We start from the raw sequence: 17199 nt of genomic DNA, 5'->3' as shown, positions 1-17199 counted from the left end.
TAGGACGTGACTCCAGCCCTCCTGCACAATCAGACGTGACTCCAGCCCTCCTGCACAATAGGACGTGACTCCAGCCCTCTTGCATTACACGACACATATAAAAGTCTCAGAAATTTGCATTTTAACTGTCAGACCAAGTAAAAGTGGCATCTGTAGCAATACTACCTGGCCACCCCTTTACCAGCCACCTCATAGAAGCAATACAATGTCACTTAGGGACAGGATGATAGCATTATGGGGTGGGGAAAAGGAGGGGATAGGTGGTAAGTGGGTGAGCTGGGCAGGAAAATAGGTGGGGCAGAGGTAGGTCTCTGTATATAGGTAAGATTTATAGAAAGCATTGCTTCCCTTATAAATTTACGGGGGGAAAATACATTGCTGGTAAATTTGTAATACTGGCATGGCCCTAACCATTTAATTGCCAGCCAGGCAACAAACCCTAGGGGTCGCTATATCATGAATTGGTGGGGGCCACCATCACGTATGTTGCTTGGGCCACTCACCCATATTATGATTAATATTGATTTTGGATCCCAATAACTGACAGCTGAAAATACCCCACGGAGTTCAAACCAAGAAGCAAACAATTCCAAAGAAAAGGGTTAATAGTTGGGCGTTGGGAGGTTTGAGTCACAATTTTCAGGCTTGTCTATGGCAGGGGATTTTCTGATGTTTAGTAGCCGTGACAAGTAGCTGCTACTAAGTAGCTTAGTGTGTCACTACCCTTAGGGTGAAGACACACAGAGCTACTAGTAGCAGCTACTTGTCACAGCTACTAAAATAGACAATGCTGATTATTTACTGATAATTGTCTCTGCGTGTGTTTAAGTGGAGGCAACTCTCAGTATTGTCTATTGCAGGGTATTTTCTGGCGTTCAGTAGCCGTGAAAAAGTAGCTGCTACTAGTAGCTCTGTGTGTCTTCACCCTAAAGGTGGCCATACACGAGCAGATCCGCTCGCTTGGCGATGTCGCCAAGCGAGCGGATCTTCCCCCGATATCCCCACCTACGGGTGGGCGACATCGGGGACCATTTAGGTAAAAAAAATAATAATCCGATCGTTTGGCCCTGGGGCCAGACGATCGGATTATGTGGGCGGCAATGGGGCAGTCGGATCGGGGACCGCATCAACGAGCCGATGCGGCCCCCGATCCGACCAGATTTTCTAACCTGGCCGATCGAGATCTGGCCAATTTCAGGCCAGATATCGGTCGGCCAGGCCGATCTGCTCTCCCCATACACGGGCCGATTAGCTGCCGAATCGGTAGTCGGCCCGTGTATGGCCACCTTTACTTTTCATCTGCTAAAGTGTGGGAACTGCCTATTTACTGTTTGATAAATATGCCCCTAAGTCACTAAGCCATTCTTCTTCTCCTCCTCTCACACTGTCTCTCTGTCCAGACTGAATGCTGACTTACCCACCAACAGCTGTGCCTGTCAAATATAGAATCCGCAGCTGCTCTACTCATCTCATGCAGAGCACATTGCAAGACCGAAAATAGGCAAAATTCCCATTTAAGTGTATGCTGGCCTGCCAGGCAGGGGCACATCCCATTAGTAGGGCTGCCTAGTTATATGGAGGAATGTAATAAAGGGCCCTGAGCAGTGTTGGACTGGCCCACCAGGATACCAGGAAAACTCCCGGTGGGCCCAGGTGTGAGTGGGCCCTCCTGCTTCTAACTATTTGGCCAATTGCATGGTCATTCCCTATTTCTGTATGGGGAAATAGAGATGGAAGGAGAGAGAAAAGAGACTTGGATAATAAAGAGGTTGAGTGAGGAGGATTAATAGTTTAGAAAGTCGGCCTATGGTCCAAGGTTTTCTGGTGGGCCCCTGGCAGTCTGACACTGGCACTAAGTTTGCCCCAAGGGCAGTAACCCAAACAGAAATATATATATATCAGTTGAGCCGCCATTTAGTGATGGGCTGTGTGCTCCCTCAGAGATCACCTGACAGGAAGTGATGCAGCTCTAACTGTAACAGGAGGTAGTGTGGGAGCAAAAGGCAGAACTCTGTCCATTCATTGGCTGATGGGGCCTAGCATGTATGTGTCACAAAACATCACACATTGGCAGTGCACTCCAGGCCAGCATAAAAAGCCATAACAGTTGGTATTAAAATCCATCAAACTTTATTTACAAATCTAAAAACCACAGCTTGAGGCCTTACGCGTTTCGTGAGGGAGATGAGACAATGATAAGAATTTCAGAGAAAGAAAAGAGGCTATCCCAGTGATGCTTATAACTAAGTACAGTAGACAGTTTGACCAGATTAAACAGATTATAGGAAAATATCAGCTGGTGTTGTATGCTGACCAAGCCTTTAAAGAAGTCCTTGGTTCAGGTTTTTCAGGTTGTAGGGAGAAAGGCTCCCACTTTGGGTTCTATTTTAGCTCCTAGTCTGTATGTGCGGGGTGCCACTTGGTTACAAAGTAAAGGGATGTGTAGGTGCAAGGAAATGTGTGACGGGCACAGCAGTGTGACAAATAAGCATTCTGATATGGGGGGGATAGAACTCTGACTTGCAGCACAGCAGTAAAGTGTAACTTCCAACATACAGACTGGCTGGACACAGCATGTTAATATATTGCAAGACACCAGGTCCCTAGCTTTAAAGGAGACATATTGGATAAATGGGGAAAAACACTTATTTTGTAGGCAATTATGAATAATATACGGTGCTGGTTTCCCTTTGGGCTAAACATTAACCCTATCTGTAACAATGGCCCCTTTATTGGAGCTCCCTATAGATCATATCACTTCTCCGTCCAGTGTGAAATGAAGAGTGGGCGTGTCCTAATGGTCCCTACCAGAAGCACAGTAGGTAGGGGAGAGCCAATCACAGCCCTGCACTCACACAAGCACAGACAGGCTTCAGTTCCCTATCAGGTCAGCCTAGCTGCTGATTGGTTCCTATGCTACAGTGCAGGGTAAAGCTGGCCATACACGCACCGATAATATCGTACGAAACCTCGTTTCGCTGCTGAAATCGGTCGACTCGCCTATCGGCCAGGTTAGAAAATTTTGATCGGGCGCCATAGAAGGCGCCTGACCAAAATCTGCCGTCAGGGCTGAATCGGCAGAAGGAGGTAGAAATCCTATTGTTTCTACCTCCTTATCTGCTGTTTCAGCCCTGAATGGTGTGTGGCAGATCACCACGGGTGTGGCCACCTTAAGGAGGGCCGCCAGCTCCCCAGCTCATCCAGAGAATTCAGCCAGCAGGAAGTGGCACAGATGGGCGGGGCTAGTGGGGTTTTGGTGGAATTTCTCAATAAATCAGTCCAAAACACAACTTTTTTAAGCATAATCCTTCTATATCTAGAGGTACATTCATAATTTTTATAGGATATGTCTCCTTTAAAATTAGCTGGGCTCCAGAAGAGAAACATTCTGAGCTAAAAATCATTCTGACACTACTAAACCTGTACCATTATCTAACAGTACATACAGTAAGTGTAACACAAATAACCTTACCTGATACTCCAAGTGCTTCATTCAGAGCTGGTGGGGAGGGGCGGGGGAACTCACCTGGCTATTGCCTATAGCTGAATCCTGCAAGCGAGCAATCCCCTGAATACCTACAGCTGGGGCTGCACAGAAAGGCATTGCATTTGCTCTGTCAGGGAATAGCCAAACCAACCAGCTCACTGGAATCAGGGTGGCCAACAACAGTGTGTGTGCATTACCTCTAAACTAGTAGAACTAGTAAAGGCAAAGGGAGTTTTGTTGTAATTGTAAATTACCTCAACCTGGGGAAAGATTAATAAAGAAGGCAGCTGAAAAACTAAATTTCCCATTGTCATGATATAGGCCTGTAAGGGTTAATCAAGCAGGCCAAGGTATCACAAAAACCTTCTCTAATGTGCCAGAAACAGATATACAACAGGCCTCTGGGCACTAGGGTCTGGAACCAGCCATGTGTAAAGGCCTCACAACCTGGAATGCCCAACTCTAATCCCTGGCTGGTAAGCCCTCTGTATGCTGTATGCTGATTAACCCTTTGACTGCTGGTAAGGAGAGTGTGTGTGTCAATTCCTTACATTAACCCTTTCCCTACCAGGGTGCTTGGCACCTCTCATCGCCAGTGTAAGAAGTATGAAAGTGGTGGCAGCAAGTTGTGTATGAGTTTGTGAGTGTTGGTTGGTCTTTGGGGTGCTGTGACGCTAGTCTGACCTGTGTGTCAGGTGTGTGAGACTGAGCAGGGGACCCTCTAGACAGCCACGCCTACAGTCACGTGCGTCTGAAGTGGCGTAATCATGACACCCATTATTGGGGGGAAAAGAAAAGGAGGTCATAAGTCTCAGGTCCCTAGCTAAACAGGTCTCATTATAAAGATGTCTGCTACCCCCACTCCACCATGGCAATCATCAGATTCCAAAACCAGGAGTGAATCCCCATCACCTCAATGGGCTGGGCCAACTGTAACTAACAGTTTAACTGTAGCTAACTGGTACCTCCCTCTCCCATACGTAAAAAGTTATGAGGGGTGTAGGGGCCACATACACCCTGTGGCTGGCTAAGGCCCTCAGGTGTAGGAACCAGAACTTGCCACTGGACATGCATGTTAGTGGGCTATAAAGGCACATGGATCAAACAACCGTAGCACCACAGTGGCCAACCCAATGCAGAAGCTGAAGCACTGAGGGTTCCATACAAATAAGGTCATGTTCTTGGAGGTATAAAAGGGCTCAGAGATCAAAACCACAGTCTCTAGGATGCTTTGTTGGCAGGCCCAATGCTTTCCCAAAGCTTAAAAGAAAACTTGCCTCCAATGGGAGCAAAAACTGAAGCAGAAGGACAAAAAGGCACTGAATTAGGGGCGGGGTTTGGCTTTTAAAGCTTTGAAAATAATCTGTCTGATGAGAGAGGTGGTGCCACTAACGTTGAAGGACACCAACCCCTGAACTATGCTAAACTATACTAAACTATTTTCCCCACTTCTCTTCTTTTACTTTTAATCTCTAGTCTCTTTTCTTTATGCACTCATCTATCCTTCCCTCTATTTTTCTGCTTTCTTCTCATACAAAAATGGGAAAAGGAGATGGTATAGGCAAGGTGAAATGTTGGTTGGGTAAACAGAAGGGCTTACTGGCACCTAGGCCCACTGGGAGATTTTCTGGGATACCAGTTGGCCAGTCTGACATTGGTTGCTTCTGAGAGGAAGGGGCAGAACTAGGTTAAGGCAATGGAGGTACCTGTCCATGAGTCAAACACAGGGCCGTCATGGGGCACACAGGGCCATCATGGGGCACACAGGGCCATCATGGGGCACACAGGGGACTTCAGTTAGGGGCCCTATGCCATAAAGATGGAAAAGAATTATTTTTGGGTTACAGAAAGTATGGAGCATGTGGGGAGTGGGCATGTAGATCATGGGTGGTGGTTTGACATAATTGGGAAGTGACTAGTTTGGAACAGGGAAATAGCCATGCATGCCAGAGCCCTGTTCAACCATGTTTCTATCCTGCCAATATTTTACCAGCCTAGCCAGTGGAACATCAGAAATGGCTGAGGCCAATATTACAAATTCATCATCATTCCACAACCCGGCCCTCCCAGTTACACCGACAACACAATCCCTATTCCCTTGATACCTCGCTTCCCCCAGATCCACTGGGCTCCAACACTGATCCACCCAATCTGCAATAGATTCAAGCATGGACTTGACTGACAGAATTACATAATAAAACGGTGCACAATTTGCAGCCAGTCAGCAAATAGCTTGGACAGGTCTAGTCCAGTTAGTATAATGGTTATGTAACAGGGCCAAGTTGCAACATGAGCCTATGGGAGTGTGGTTACTGTAAGGCAGCCATGACAGTTCTGGGAATTCTCACACAATTCTTTGCCAGAAAGATATGTTTTCATCCGATTTTATTGCTGCTTTGGGAGCCTGGGTGTGCCTTCCCTGTACTATGCTTCAAAATTGCACAACAGATTTTGACATCATTTGTAGGCTAAATAGGCAAAAATAACTGTCATTTTTGGAGAATATAGAATGTTTTTATGTGGCTGCTGTTGGAAGTCTGGGTTACTGCTCACAGATTTAGCTGTATAATCCAACTACTAATACTACTGACTCACTGGGGTGTCTAGGGGTATGATAATAATGTATAATATAAATAATTTTATATGTATCCCTATGGCAGGAAGCCCCAGTCTTTTTTAACACTCAAATATAAAAAGTGTTGGTGAGCCACACAATGTATGTATGTATATCTTTATTTATAAAGTGCTACTTATGTACGCAGCGCTGTACTGTAGAATCCATTAATACAAACAGGGGGTTAATAAGATAATAATAGATAAATACAAAGTATAACAATAAATACAAATAAATACAAGATACAGTTGCAATAAGCTAAAGACACAAGAGGATGGAGGTCCCTGCCCCGTAGAGCTTACACAAGCCTGGATGATATTGGAGGATTTTATGTGATAATTCTATGTATTTCAATTTAAAATGACTGGCCTGGTAATGGGGGACTGGGTGAAGGGGGCTGAAATTAGGGTGACAAAATATTAGGGAGATGATGTAAGTGTTGATGTGCAGTTTTACAGTTAAGTATACCTTACTTAACCACTTAATCTCCAGGCAAGTTTCTGTAGTGTAGTGGTTATCACGTTCGCCTCACACGCGAAAGGTCCCCGGTTCGAAACCGGGCAGAAACACGTTTAATTTTTTTTTTTTTTTTTTAAGGTTATTGGTTTTTTTTATTAAGTATCGTCAATGTCAGAACTGGAATATTACAAATATTTTAACCATAAACCTGGTTCCTTTTTGATTTCTTATATTATTATGTCGCAGCACAAATGTATGCTTGGCATTCTTAGTACACTGACTGTCAAATGACTTTGTCTATACCATTTTTTTGAAGACTTTTTCAGTTTAAAGGTTGCCATACATGGGCCAATATAAGCTGCTGATGGGCCCAGTCATTACAGCCTACCTGAGCTAGGCCAGACTCTCGTGTAGTAAGGGTAATTCTAGCGGAAGCTTTCAGCTAGTTTAGGGGTGGATTTATTATTAAAACATTCTGGTGCTACTGGTTACATAGATAGTTACATAGTTACATAGGGTTGAAAAAAGACCAGTGTCCATCAAGTTCAACCCATCCAAGTAAACCCAGCACACACAACCCACACCTACCAATCTATACACTCACATACATAAACTATAAATACAACCACTAGTACTAACTGTAGATATTAGTACTGGTCCTTTAGCATTTTTCATTTAACAATTCAATGGGCTCAGAACAGATGAATTCAATGATTTTCAATTCAAAAGTATTTTCTGACATTTCATGCCCCAGTAGGTGGTGGGATTTTCTGTGTATGTCAAAGTGCCCCCTGTGCCATTGCCTTTATGTTTATTTACTGGGGCGGGATCCTGCAAGACCACCTGGTGTAAACAGGTTTGTCCACTATGTAGCTCCAGTGGGGGTGGGAAATGTTCTAAACTCTCCCACTTAGGGTGAAGACACATGGAGCTACTAGAAGCAGCTACTTGTCATGGCTACTAAAATAGACAATGCTGATCATTAACTGATAATTGTCTCTACGTGGGTTTTAGCAGAGGGGGCATAACATGACTGGTAATGGAATCCTAAAGGCACAGTGTAACAGCTCACCTGACAGAACACACCTATAATTAACACAGTAATAACAGAGCCCGGATAGCTCAGTCGGTAGAGCATCAGACTTTTAATCTGAGGGTCCAGGGTTCAAGTCCCTGTTCGGGCGCTAATAATTTAGTTCTCATTTAAGTTAATATATAATGTACTGTTGCAAACTATAGTAGGGTTTCTGTAGCAAACACCCCAGCTGTACCAGTGCAGGAATGGCTGCCCCCAGGGCTACACAGCGGGGTATTTATATAAACTATAGTAGGGTTTCTGTAGCAAACACCCCAGCTGTACCAGTGCAGGAATGGCTGCCCCCGGGGCTACACAGCGGGGTATTTATATAAACTATAGTAGGGTTTCTGTAGCAAACACCCCAGCTGTACCAGTGCAGGAATGGCTGCCCCCGGGGCTACACAGCGGGGTATTTATATAAACTATAGTAGGGTTTCTGTAGCAAACACCCCAGCTGTACCAGTGCAGGAATGGCTGCCCCCGGGGCTACACAGCAGGGTATTTATATAAACTATAGTAGGGTTTCTGAGGCAAACACCCCAGCTGTACCAGTGCAGGAATGGCTGCCCCCGGGGCTACACAGCGGGGTATTTATATAAACTATAGTAGGGTTTCTGAGGCAAACACCCCAGCTGTACCGGTGCAGGAATGGCTGCCCCCGGGGCTACACAGCGGGGTATTTATATAAACTATAGTAGGGTTTCTGAGGCAAACACCCCAGCTGTACCAGTGCAGGAATGGCTGCCCCCCGGGGCTACACAGCGGGGTATTTATATAAACTATAGTAGGGTTTCTGTAGCAAACACCCCAGCTGTACCAGTGCAGGAATGGCTGCCCCCGGGGCTACACAGCGGGGTATTTATATAAACTATAGTAGGGTTTCTGAGGCAAACACCCCAGCTGTACCAGTGCAGGAATGGCTGCCCCCCGGGGCTACACAGCGGGGTATTTATATAAACTATAGTAGGGTTTCTGTAGCAAACACCCCAGCTGTACCAGTGCAGGAATGGCTGCCCCCGGAGCTACACAGCGGGGTATTTATATAAACTATAGTAGGGTTTCTGTAGCAAACACCCCAGCTGTACCAGTGCAGGAATGGCTGCCCCCGGGGCTACACAGCGGGGTATTTATATAAACTATAGTAGGGTTTCTGTAGCAAACACCCCAGCTGTACCAGTGCAGGAATGGCTGCCCCCGGAGCTACACAGCGGGGTATTTATATAAACTATAGTAGGGTTTCTGTAGCAAACACCCCAGCTGTACCAGTGCAGGAATGGCTGCCCCCGGGGCTACACAGCGGGGTATTTATATAAATTATAGTAGGGTTTCTGTAGCAAACACCCCAGCTGTACCAGTGCAGGAATGGCTGCCCCCGGGGCTACACAGCGGGGTATTTATATAAACTATAGTAGGGTTTCTGTAGCAAACACCCCAGCTGTACCAGTGCAGGAATGGCTGCCCCGGGGCTACACAGCGGGGTATTTATATAAACTATAGTAGGGTTTCTGTAGCAAACACCCCAGCTGTACCGGATGCAGGGCAACAATACATTATATATTAACTTAAATGAGAACTAAATTATTAGCGCCCGAACAGGGACTTGAACCCTGGACCCTCAGATTAAAAGTCTGATGCTCTACCGACTGAGCTATCCGGGCTCTTTTATGAGGGCTGTAATAATAGGTGTGTTTTTTCAGGTGAGCTGTTACACTGTGCCTTTAGGATTCCATTACCAGTCATGTTACTGCAGTTTTGTGTCGCTTCTAGGGATGCACCAAATCCAGGATTCGGCAAAGATTCAGCCATTTTCAGCAGGATTTGGATTAACCAAACCCACGCTCCTGGCTGAACCAAATCCAAATCCTTAAAAAATTACATGACTTTTGTCACATAAACACAGAGTTTACATTTGTTTTTCTCTTTAAACCTTCTATATCCAAATTAGGATTCGGATTTGGTTCGGTATTTGGCCGAACGGATTTGGGGTTTGGCCGAATCCGTATACAGTGGATTCGGTCCATCCCTAACTGTTTCTCTTTTAAGCCTATTTGGAATTGTCTTTACATCTTTGTGGTGGTTTAGGTCTTTGATCATCTCTTTTATTGTATCCTTAATTAGAGATTTAATGCATAGATTTATAAAAGGAACTGTGTGTGCACCCAAAGCTGCCAATGTCTGGGCTGCATATAAACTAAAACTAAGGGTGAGCCCCACTCAATGAGCATTCTGGGAAAGCTGCTACCTCAAAGGTATATATACCCTTGTGTAATAACTGCAATTTATTTTTGGTGGCTCAGAATGCATCACATTATTATTATTATTGCTTAGAAATATTGCTGTTGGATTATGGGTTAGAAAAGAAAACAGCTAATGGAAAAACATCTCATGTAACACAGAAGCACGGCAAAACACTGCCCCGTGTGAGGATCGAACTCACGACCTTCAGATTATGAGACTGACGCGCTACCTACTGCGCTAACGAGGCTCTTGCATGGCTGCTTTTCTGCTTGGAATAAACATGGTACATAACTGCATGCACCCCCCCCCCAAGAAAACTGGGGGGCAATATGTAAGCAACCAGCTCAGATGATAATTGTAACAGGGTTCATAAAATACAACTCTCAGCTTTGAAAGCAAGAGCAAGACCATTGTAGAGGATATGACACCTTAGGGCAGGGATCCCCAATATTTTTTACCCTTGAGCCATACTTAAATGTAAAAAGAGTTGGGGGGCAGCACAAGCATGAAAAATGTCCAGGAGGGTGTCAAATATGGGCTTTGATTGGCTATTTGGTAGCCCCTATGTGGACTGGCAGCCTACAGGGGGCTCTGTTTGGCAGTACAACTGGGTTTTATCCAACCAAAAACTTGCCCCCAAGTCAGGAATTCAAAAATAACTCCCTGGTTTGGGGGCACTGAGAGCAACATCCAAGGGGTTGGGGAGAAACATGTTGCCCCTGAGTCACTGGTTGGGGATCACTGGGTTCAGGGCTGCCATCAGAAATCACGGGGCCCATCACAAGAAAATTTTCTGGGCCCCCCTCCACCCACGTCCTGCCCCTCAATGGCCCCTCCCATTAGTAAAAAGGACACACAGACATTGGTAGCCAGGGCCCCCTAAAACAGTGGTAGCCCGGGGCCCCCTAAAACATTAGTAGCCAGCATCTCCCCAGCATCCTCCAGTTAACCCCCCTCCCTTGTCCTCCAGTTCCTCCCCCTCAGCATCCTCCAGCTCCCACCTGCCCAAGCATCCTCCGGCTTCCCCCCTGCTCCCACCAACATCAGCTTCCTCCAGCCCCCCCCAGCAACTTCCTCGACCCCCCCCAACAGCTACTTCCTCCAGCTCCCCCCCCACACCCAGCGACTCTCTCCAGCTCCCTCCCAGCGGCTTCCTCCAGCTCCCCCACAGCGACTTCGTCCAGCCCCCCGCCCTACACCCCACACCCAGCGACTCCCTCCAGCTCCCATGCGGCTTCCTCCAGCTCACCTTCCTCTTCTGCGTCCTCGCGATCTGTGCCCGGCCCTCCGCTGATCTGCACCTTTCATATGGTTGTGCCCCGTGCGTATGGACGCACGTGGCGCAACCAATCAAATTTCCCACTGGCCACCAATGACAGCCAGGGCCCGGAGTTCTTTAAAGGGGGCCCGAGCTAAAAAAAAAAACTGTCACAGCCGGGCCCCCTTTAAAGCGAGGATATCGTCCGGGCCCGGCACAACAGTACCCCCTGTGCCCCCCTGATGGCGGCCCTGACTGGGTTAGGGCAGCGAACTTTGGCCAATAGTGTCACTGAGCATGTTGTCTTTAGGCTTAACCACTACATAGTTTTTAATTATGTACATTTTATTTTGTTGTTGCCATGTTTGGTTGATCCCCATCGCTGCTATCTAGACCCTTCTTTAGAACACTAAAAAGAAGAATGCTTTCCATTTTATGTAATGGTGTAAGTTGGTTGGATAAATTGCTGCCATATATCCATTTATCCATCATCATGTCTGAATTAAATCAAAGGGAATTGAGTTTTCCTGTTTCAGTCACAAAATCATACAATAATGCTTTTTGGCGCAGTTTTGTAATTCAACTTGCAATTTAAGAATGTCTAGATAGCAGGCGATGGGCACGGCCACATTCAGGGTCGGACTGGGGTGCACAGGGCCCACCGGGGCTGTCACCCCAGGAGTCCCGCACCCCTTAAGGTGCCCCCACCAGCCACAGCCCCCGCTGCACCCCCCCTATACCCCCATGGGCCCCCATCCAATGTCCTCCCCTAAGCGCGTGTAAGTGAAACACGTCAGAGGAGGACACCGGTGGCCAGGGGAGCAGCAACAGGGTCGGGGCCCACCGGAAACACGTAAGAGGAGGACACCGGTGGCCAGGGGAGCAGCAACAGGGTCGGGGCCCACCGGAAACACGTCAGAGGAGGACCCCGGTGGCCAGGGGAGCAGCAACAGGGTCGGGGCCCACCGGAAACACGTCAGAGGAGGACCCCGGTGGCCAGGGGAGCAGCAACAGGGTCGGGGCCCACCGGAAACACGTCAGAGGAGGACCCCGGTGGCCAGGGGAGCAGCAACAGGGTCGGGGCCCACCGGAAACACGTCAGAGGAGGACCCCGGTGGCCAGGGGAGCAGCAACAGGGTCGGGGCCCACCGGAAACACGTCAGAGGAGGACCCCGGTGGCCAGGGGAGCAGCAACAGGGTCGGGGCCCACCGGAAACACGTCAGAGGAGGACCCCGGTGGCCAGGGGAGCAGCAACAGGGTCGGGGCCCACCGGAAACACGTCAGAGGAGGACCCTGGTGGCCAGGGGAGCAGCAACAGGGTCGGGGCCCACCGGAAACACGTCAGAGGAGGACCCCGGTGGCCAGGGGAGCAGCAACAGGGTCGGGGCCCACCGGGCATTTTCCCAGTGTCCCGGCGGCCCAGTCCAACCCTGCTCACATTAATAAATCGTTATACTGCTAATAATAACACAAGTAGACACAGTATGTAAATGCTAATAATATATGTTATATATGACAGAAATGATAATCATTTGTATTACTCAGTGTGACTTTGGAATCCTGACGTAGAACATTAGCTGTTGTTCAGTAGTTGATATGTTAAAGAAGTGCCTGTGACAATTCCTAGTTGTGTAAGTATTATGGCAGGTCTGAATTAGACTCAAAGGAGAGCAAAAACACGTGCGCCCGAACAGGGACTTGAACCCTGGACCCTCAGATTAAAAGTCTGATGCTCTACCGACTGAGCTATCCGGGCCCTGCTGGCAAGGCAGTCTATGACTTAATTTACACTTGTATTGTAGCAGGTAAGTTATTACCCTGTGCCTCTAGATTTTCCATTACCAGACATGTTATTGAACACTTTGTGTCTTCTCTCTTTTTGGCCTTCTTGGTTTTGACCATGTTTTGTGGCAGTTTAGGCCTTCAGTAAGTTCATTTATTTGGGACATGAAAGGCTGGCCTAACACATTTAGTGCTTGTTGAGACACTAAAGGTGGCCATACACGGGCAGATCCGTTCGCTTGGCGATGTCGCCAAGCGAGCGGATCTTCATCCGATATCCCCCACCTACGGGTGGCGATATCGGGGAGGCATGTCGGTGAATTCGATTGTTTGGCCCTGGGGCCAAACGATCGAATTCTGCAAGTGGCAATGGGGCAGTCGGTTCGGGGACCGCATCAACGAGCCGATGCGGTCCCCGATCCGACAGGATTTTCTAACCTGGCCGACCGATATCTGGCCAATTTCAGGCCAGATATCGGTCGGCCAGTCCGATCGTTTCTGCCCCTACACGGGCCGATAAGCTGCCGAGTCGGTCCAAGGGACCCATATCGGCAGCTTCTATCGGCCCGTGTATGGGGACCTTTACTCACAGGCTACACCCCTGTGCAATTCGTTTTATAGGGGCTGTGACCAATGAAAACATTCTATACATCCACCAACCCAGATCATGCAAAAAACTATAGAGAAGTTGATGTTGCACCTAGTGGCCTCAAAGTAGGTGCTTATTTTTAAATTTCTGAGTTGGAGGCAAATTTTGAAGACATAAAGAGCATTGGAACTGCCAAACAGAGCCTCCTGTAGTCTGCCAGTCCACATTGGGCTACCAAATAACCAATCATAGCCTTAGTCATTAGTCACCTCCTAGGTGTATTTTTATCACTGACATAAATGATTTCACAGATTGATAAGAAACCAAAAGTCTATCTGTGAATTGTAGGAACCATCGAGGAGAAATTCATTGGGACGTTAGCAATTCTGGAACACTGGAACAAGTCCCTATGCTTTCCAGAGAAATCGTGAACCACCCACTATGGCTGGTAGAGGAAATTCAGAATCCATTGCCTCTCATTGGGACAAGGTGGGGGATGGGTTGAATGAGTCTATCAGCCTAAAGTAGGGGTAGGGGTAGAAATTGTTCCTACAAGCAAGTTCGGGCTTCTGCCTCAGGGGCCCCTGCACCCTCCAATGCCCCCCCCCCACAGAGGCCCCCAACACCCTCCAACCCCCTCCCCCAGCAATCCTAAAAGAAACTTACCTGTGGCGTGTCAAGGGAGGGAGACGGAGGATCACAGGGGTGCCTTGGGGGAATTGGATCTGGGCCACCGGGATTTTCCTGATACCCCGGTGGCTCAGTCCGACGCTGCCTACAAGCTCCTACAAGTAATTATTGTTTCCCTCTAATAACAACATCAGCGATTGTTTTGAAATGGTTACATAGTTCTGCCATCCTACCCCAACACAAGGTTGTTAGCTTGGGAGATGTAGGAAAATATCTGTTGCTGAACTTTGGTGACATTGCCCAATTCTAAAAAATCTGGGACTGGCAGGCAGGGGGTTCTAAACTCCCTCCAGCATCCAGGGTCGGAATGGGACACCGGTGGTCCAGACCCGACCCTTGCCGGCGCTGCCCTGGCTGACAGTGTTCCTCCCCTGACACATTAAACTTAAGTTCGCTCAGGGGAGGACGTTGAGTGGGGGCCCCTGGAGTGAGTTAGGGAGCCTCAGCGGGGGCCCCTAGGGGGATTCAGCCAGTGGGGGTACCTGCAGGGACCCTGTGCCCTGCACCCCCCAGTCTGACCCTGAGTGCATCCCTGAATAACTAACAATCTCAGTGTTGAAGCTGTAAATACAGTGTTGCACCATGGATACTTTAGTGTGTGAAAAACACATTTTCCCTTTTAACCTGAGCAAAAAAAATGTACATGGTCAGCAGTTTGGTTTCCTCCAGTGCAGACTGAGTGGAGCCATGTGCTTAATATCTGCAGGGATCAGAGAGGGGCGGGAGGGGCAGGAGGTTCTATACTGATTTGGTAGCAGTAGGGATAATAATGAATTGGTACCAACAGTGCTTTTATATATATATATAGTGCTACACTGTGCTATGCATATAAGGGTTGATTCACTAAAGTGCGATAAGCGGTATTTCATGCTTTTTTGCGTTAAAATTGACACTAAAAAAATTCGGTAAAGTATTATCGCATGGGTTAAGACACATATCACCTGCGTTAAATAGCGTGCTACCGCTATGCATTATTTTTAACGCATTGCGTTAACTAGCGAATAGAAATAGTATTAACACATGATTCACAAACACATATGAAGCGTTAAATGTGCTAAATATCGCATTAGTCTGTGCGGATATTAACCCCTACTTGGGGCAGGCGGCACTTAAAGAAAATTGTGGTTCGTGAGTAGGGATGTAGCGAACCTCAAAAAAAAAGTTCGCGAACCTGTTCGCGAACTTCCGCCGAAAATTGCGAATATTCGCGAACTTTGCGAACCCCATAGACTTCAATGGGAAGGCGAACTTTAAAACCTAGAAAAGCCATTTCTGGCCAGAAAACTGATTTTAAAGTTGTTTAAAGGGTGCCACGACCTGGGCAGTGACATGCTGGAGGGGGATCAAGCAAAAATTTCTCTGAAAAATTGACACACGCCGTTTTTCGAAATGATCGGTAATTTTGCGACTTTTTCGTAATTTCCGGCACTTTCGTAAAGTTATCGTAAGTTTTGCGACTTTTTCGGAGCATTCGTAACGTTATCGTAAGTTTTGCGACTTTTTCGGAGCATTCGTAACGTTATCGTAAGTTTTGCGACTTTTTCGGAGCATTCGTAACGTTATCGTAAGTTTTGCGACTTTTTCGGAGCTTTCGTAACGTTATCGTAAGTTTTGCGACTTTTTCGGAGCATTCGTAAAGTTATCGTAAGTTTTGCGACTTTTTCGGAGCTTTCGTAACGTTATCGTAAGTTTTGCGACTTTTTCGGAGCATTCGTAACGTTATCGTAAGTTTTGCGACTTTTTCGGAGCATTCGTAAAGTTATCATAAGTTTTGCAACTTTTTCGGAGCATTCGTAACGTTATCGTAAGTTTTGCGACTTTTTCGGAGCATTCGTAACGTTATCGTAAGTTTTGCGACTTTTTCGGAGCATTCGTAACGTTATCGTAAGTTTTGCGACTTTCTCGGAGCATTCGTAACGTTATCGTAAGTTTTGCGACTTTTTCGGAGCATTCGTAAAGTTATCATAAGTTTTGCAACTTTTTCGGAGCATTCGTAAAGTTATCGTAAGTTTTGCGACTTTTTCGGAGCATTCGTAACGTTATCGTAAGTTTTGCGATTTTTTCGGTGCCGGCGAACCCAAATTGCGAACATCACGAAAAGTTCGCGAATTTGCGGACTTGCGAACACCCGATGTTCGCGCGAATTAGTTCGCCGGCGAACAGTTTGCTACATCTCTATTCGTGAGCTTTTGGCAACACAATATGGACTTTGCAGTGGGATTTATTCAAGTCTGTAAAGTGATGCAGCCGCCAGTTTGCAGGGAAATGGGCATTTTCAGAAAAGTAGTTTTAAGAATGTAATGGTTATGTGCGTAAAATCGTGCACTAATATAGCACATGGCGAAATATATTGCGCGCAGCGGGAATTAACGCAAATGCGCGGAAAATAACTCAAGAAAAACGCTCATCGCGGCTTAAATAATGTCTAAATTAACGCTAATTCCAGGGTTTCCTTGTATACATACACATGTCTGCGTACAATGCATTGCATCAGTCTGTTTTTTTTTCCCCTGCAGGATTTCTTTTCCATGAATGTATTTATTTGTACACAAACCTGCAAGATTCAGAACAAAAAGTTACGTACATTCTAAAACCACAAAGTATATAAAGTAAACAGTCTTTGAATGCTGCAGCAAAATACAAACAGCAGTTACACGGTAGTCCGTCCCTTTAAAGGGAAACTACACCCCCAGAATGAATACTTAACCAACAGATAGTTTATATTATATTAAGTGGCCTAGTAAAGTATTTTACCAAACTGGAATATATATATCAGTAAATATTGGCCTTTTATCTTGAACCACCATTTAGTGATGGGCTGTGTGCTCCCTCAGAGATCAGCTGACAGGAAGTAATGCAGCTCTAACTGTAACAGGAAGTAGTATGGGAGTAAAAGACAGAACTCTGCCCATTCATTGGCTGATGGGGCCTAGCATGTATGTGTGCCTTGGCTTGTTTGTGTGCACTGTGAATCCTATGATCCCAGGGGGCGGCCCTTAGTAC

General features: G+C 46.8%; 5 non-coding genes across 5 annotated transcripts; 2 read left to right on the top strand and 3 right to left on the bottom strand.

Annotated features, from left to right (window-relative positions):
* Window positions 1-6597: 6597 nt before the first annotated feature.
* On the top strand, window positions 6598-6670 carry trnav-cac. Its single transcript has one exon. It is a non-coding gene; the product is annotated as a tRNA-Val (tRNA).
* Window positions 6671-7671: 1001 nt separating this feature from the next.
* On the top strand, window positions 7672-7744 carry trnak-uuu. The gene has a single exon. It is a non-coding gene; the product is annotated as a tRNA-Lys (tRNA).
* A 1479-nt stretch (window positions 7745-9223) lies between these two features.
* On the bottom strand, window positions 9224-9296 carry trnak-uuu. The gene has a single exon. It is a non-coding gene; the product is annotated as a tRNA-Lys (tRNA).
* A 754-nt stretch (window positions 9297-10050) lies between these two features.
* trnam-cau lies at window positions 10051-10123 on the bottom strand. The gene has a single exon. It is a non-coding gene; the product is annotated as a tRNA-Met (tRNA).
* Window positions 10124-12818: 2695 nt separating this feature from the next.
* On the bottom strand, window positions 12819-12891 carry trnak-uuu. The gene has a single exon. It is a non-coding gene; the product is annotated as a tRNA-Lys (tRNA).
* Window positions 12892-17199: the final 4308 nt, after the last annotated feature.

This window comes from Xenopus tropicalis, chromosome 3, assembly GCF_000004195.4.
Source record: "Xenopus tropicalis strain Nigerian chromosome 3, UCB_Xtro_10.0, whole genome shotgun sequence".
NCBI lineage: Eukaryota > Metazoa > Chordata > Amphibia > Anura > Pipidae > Xenopus > Xenopus tropicalis.
This window is presented reverse-complemented; position numbering and strand designations above follow the sequence as displayed.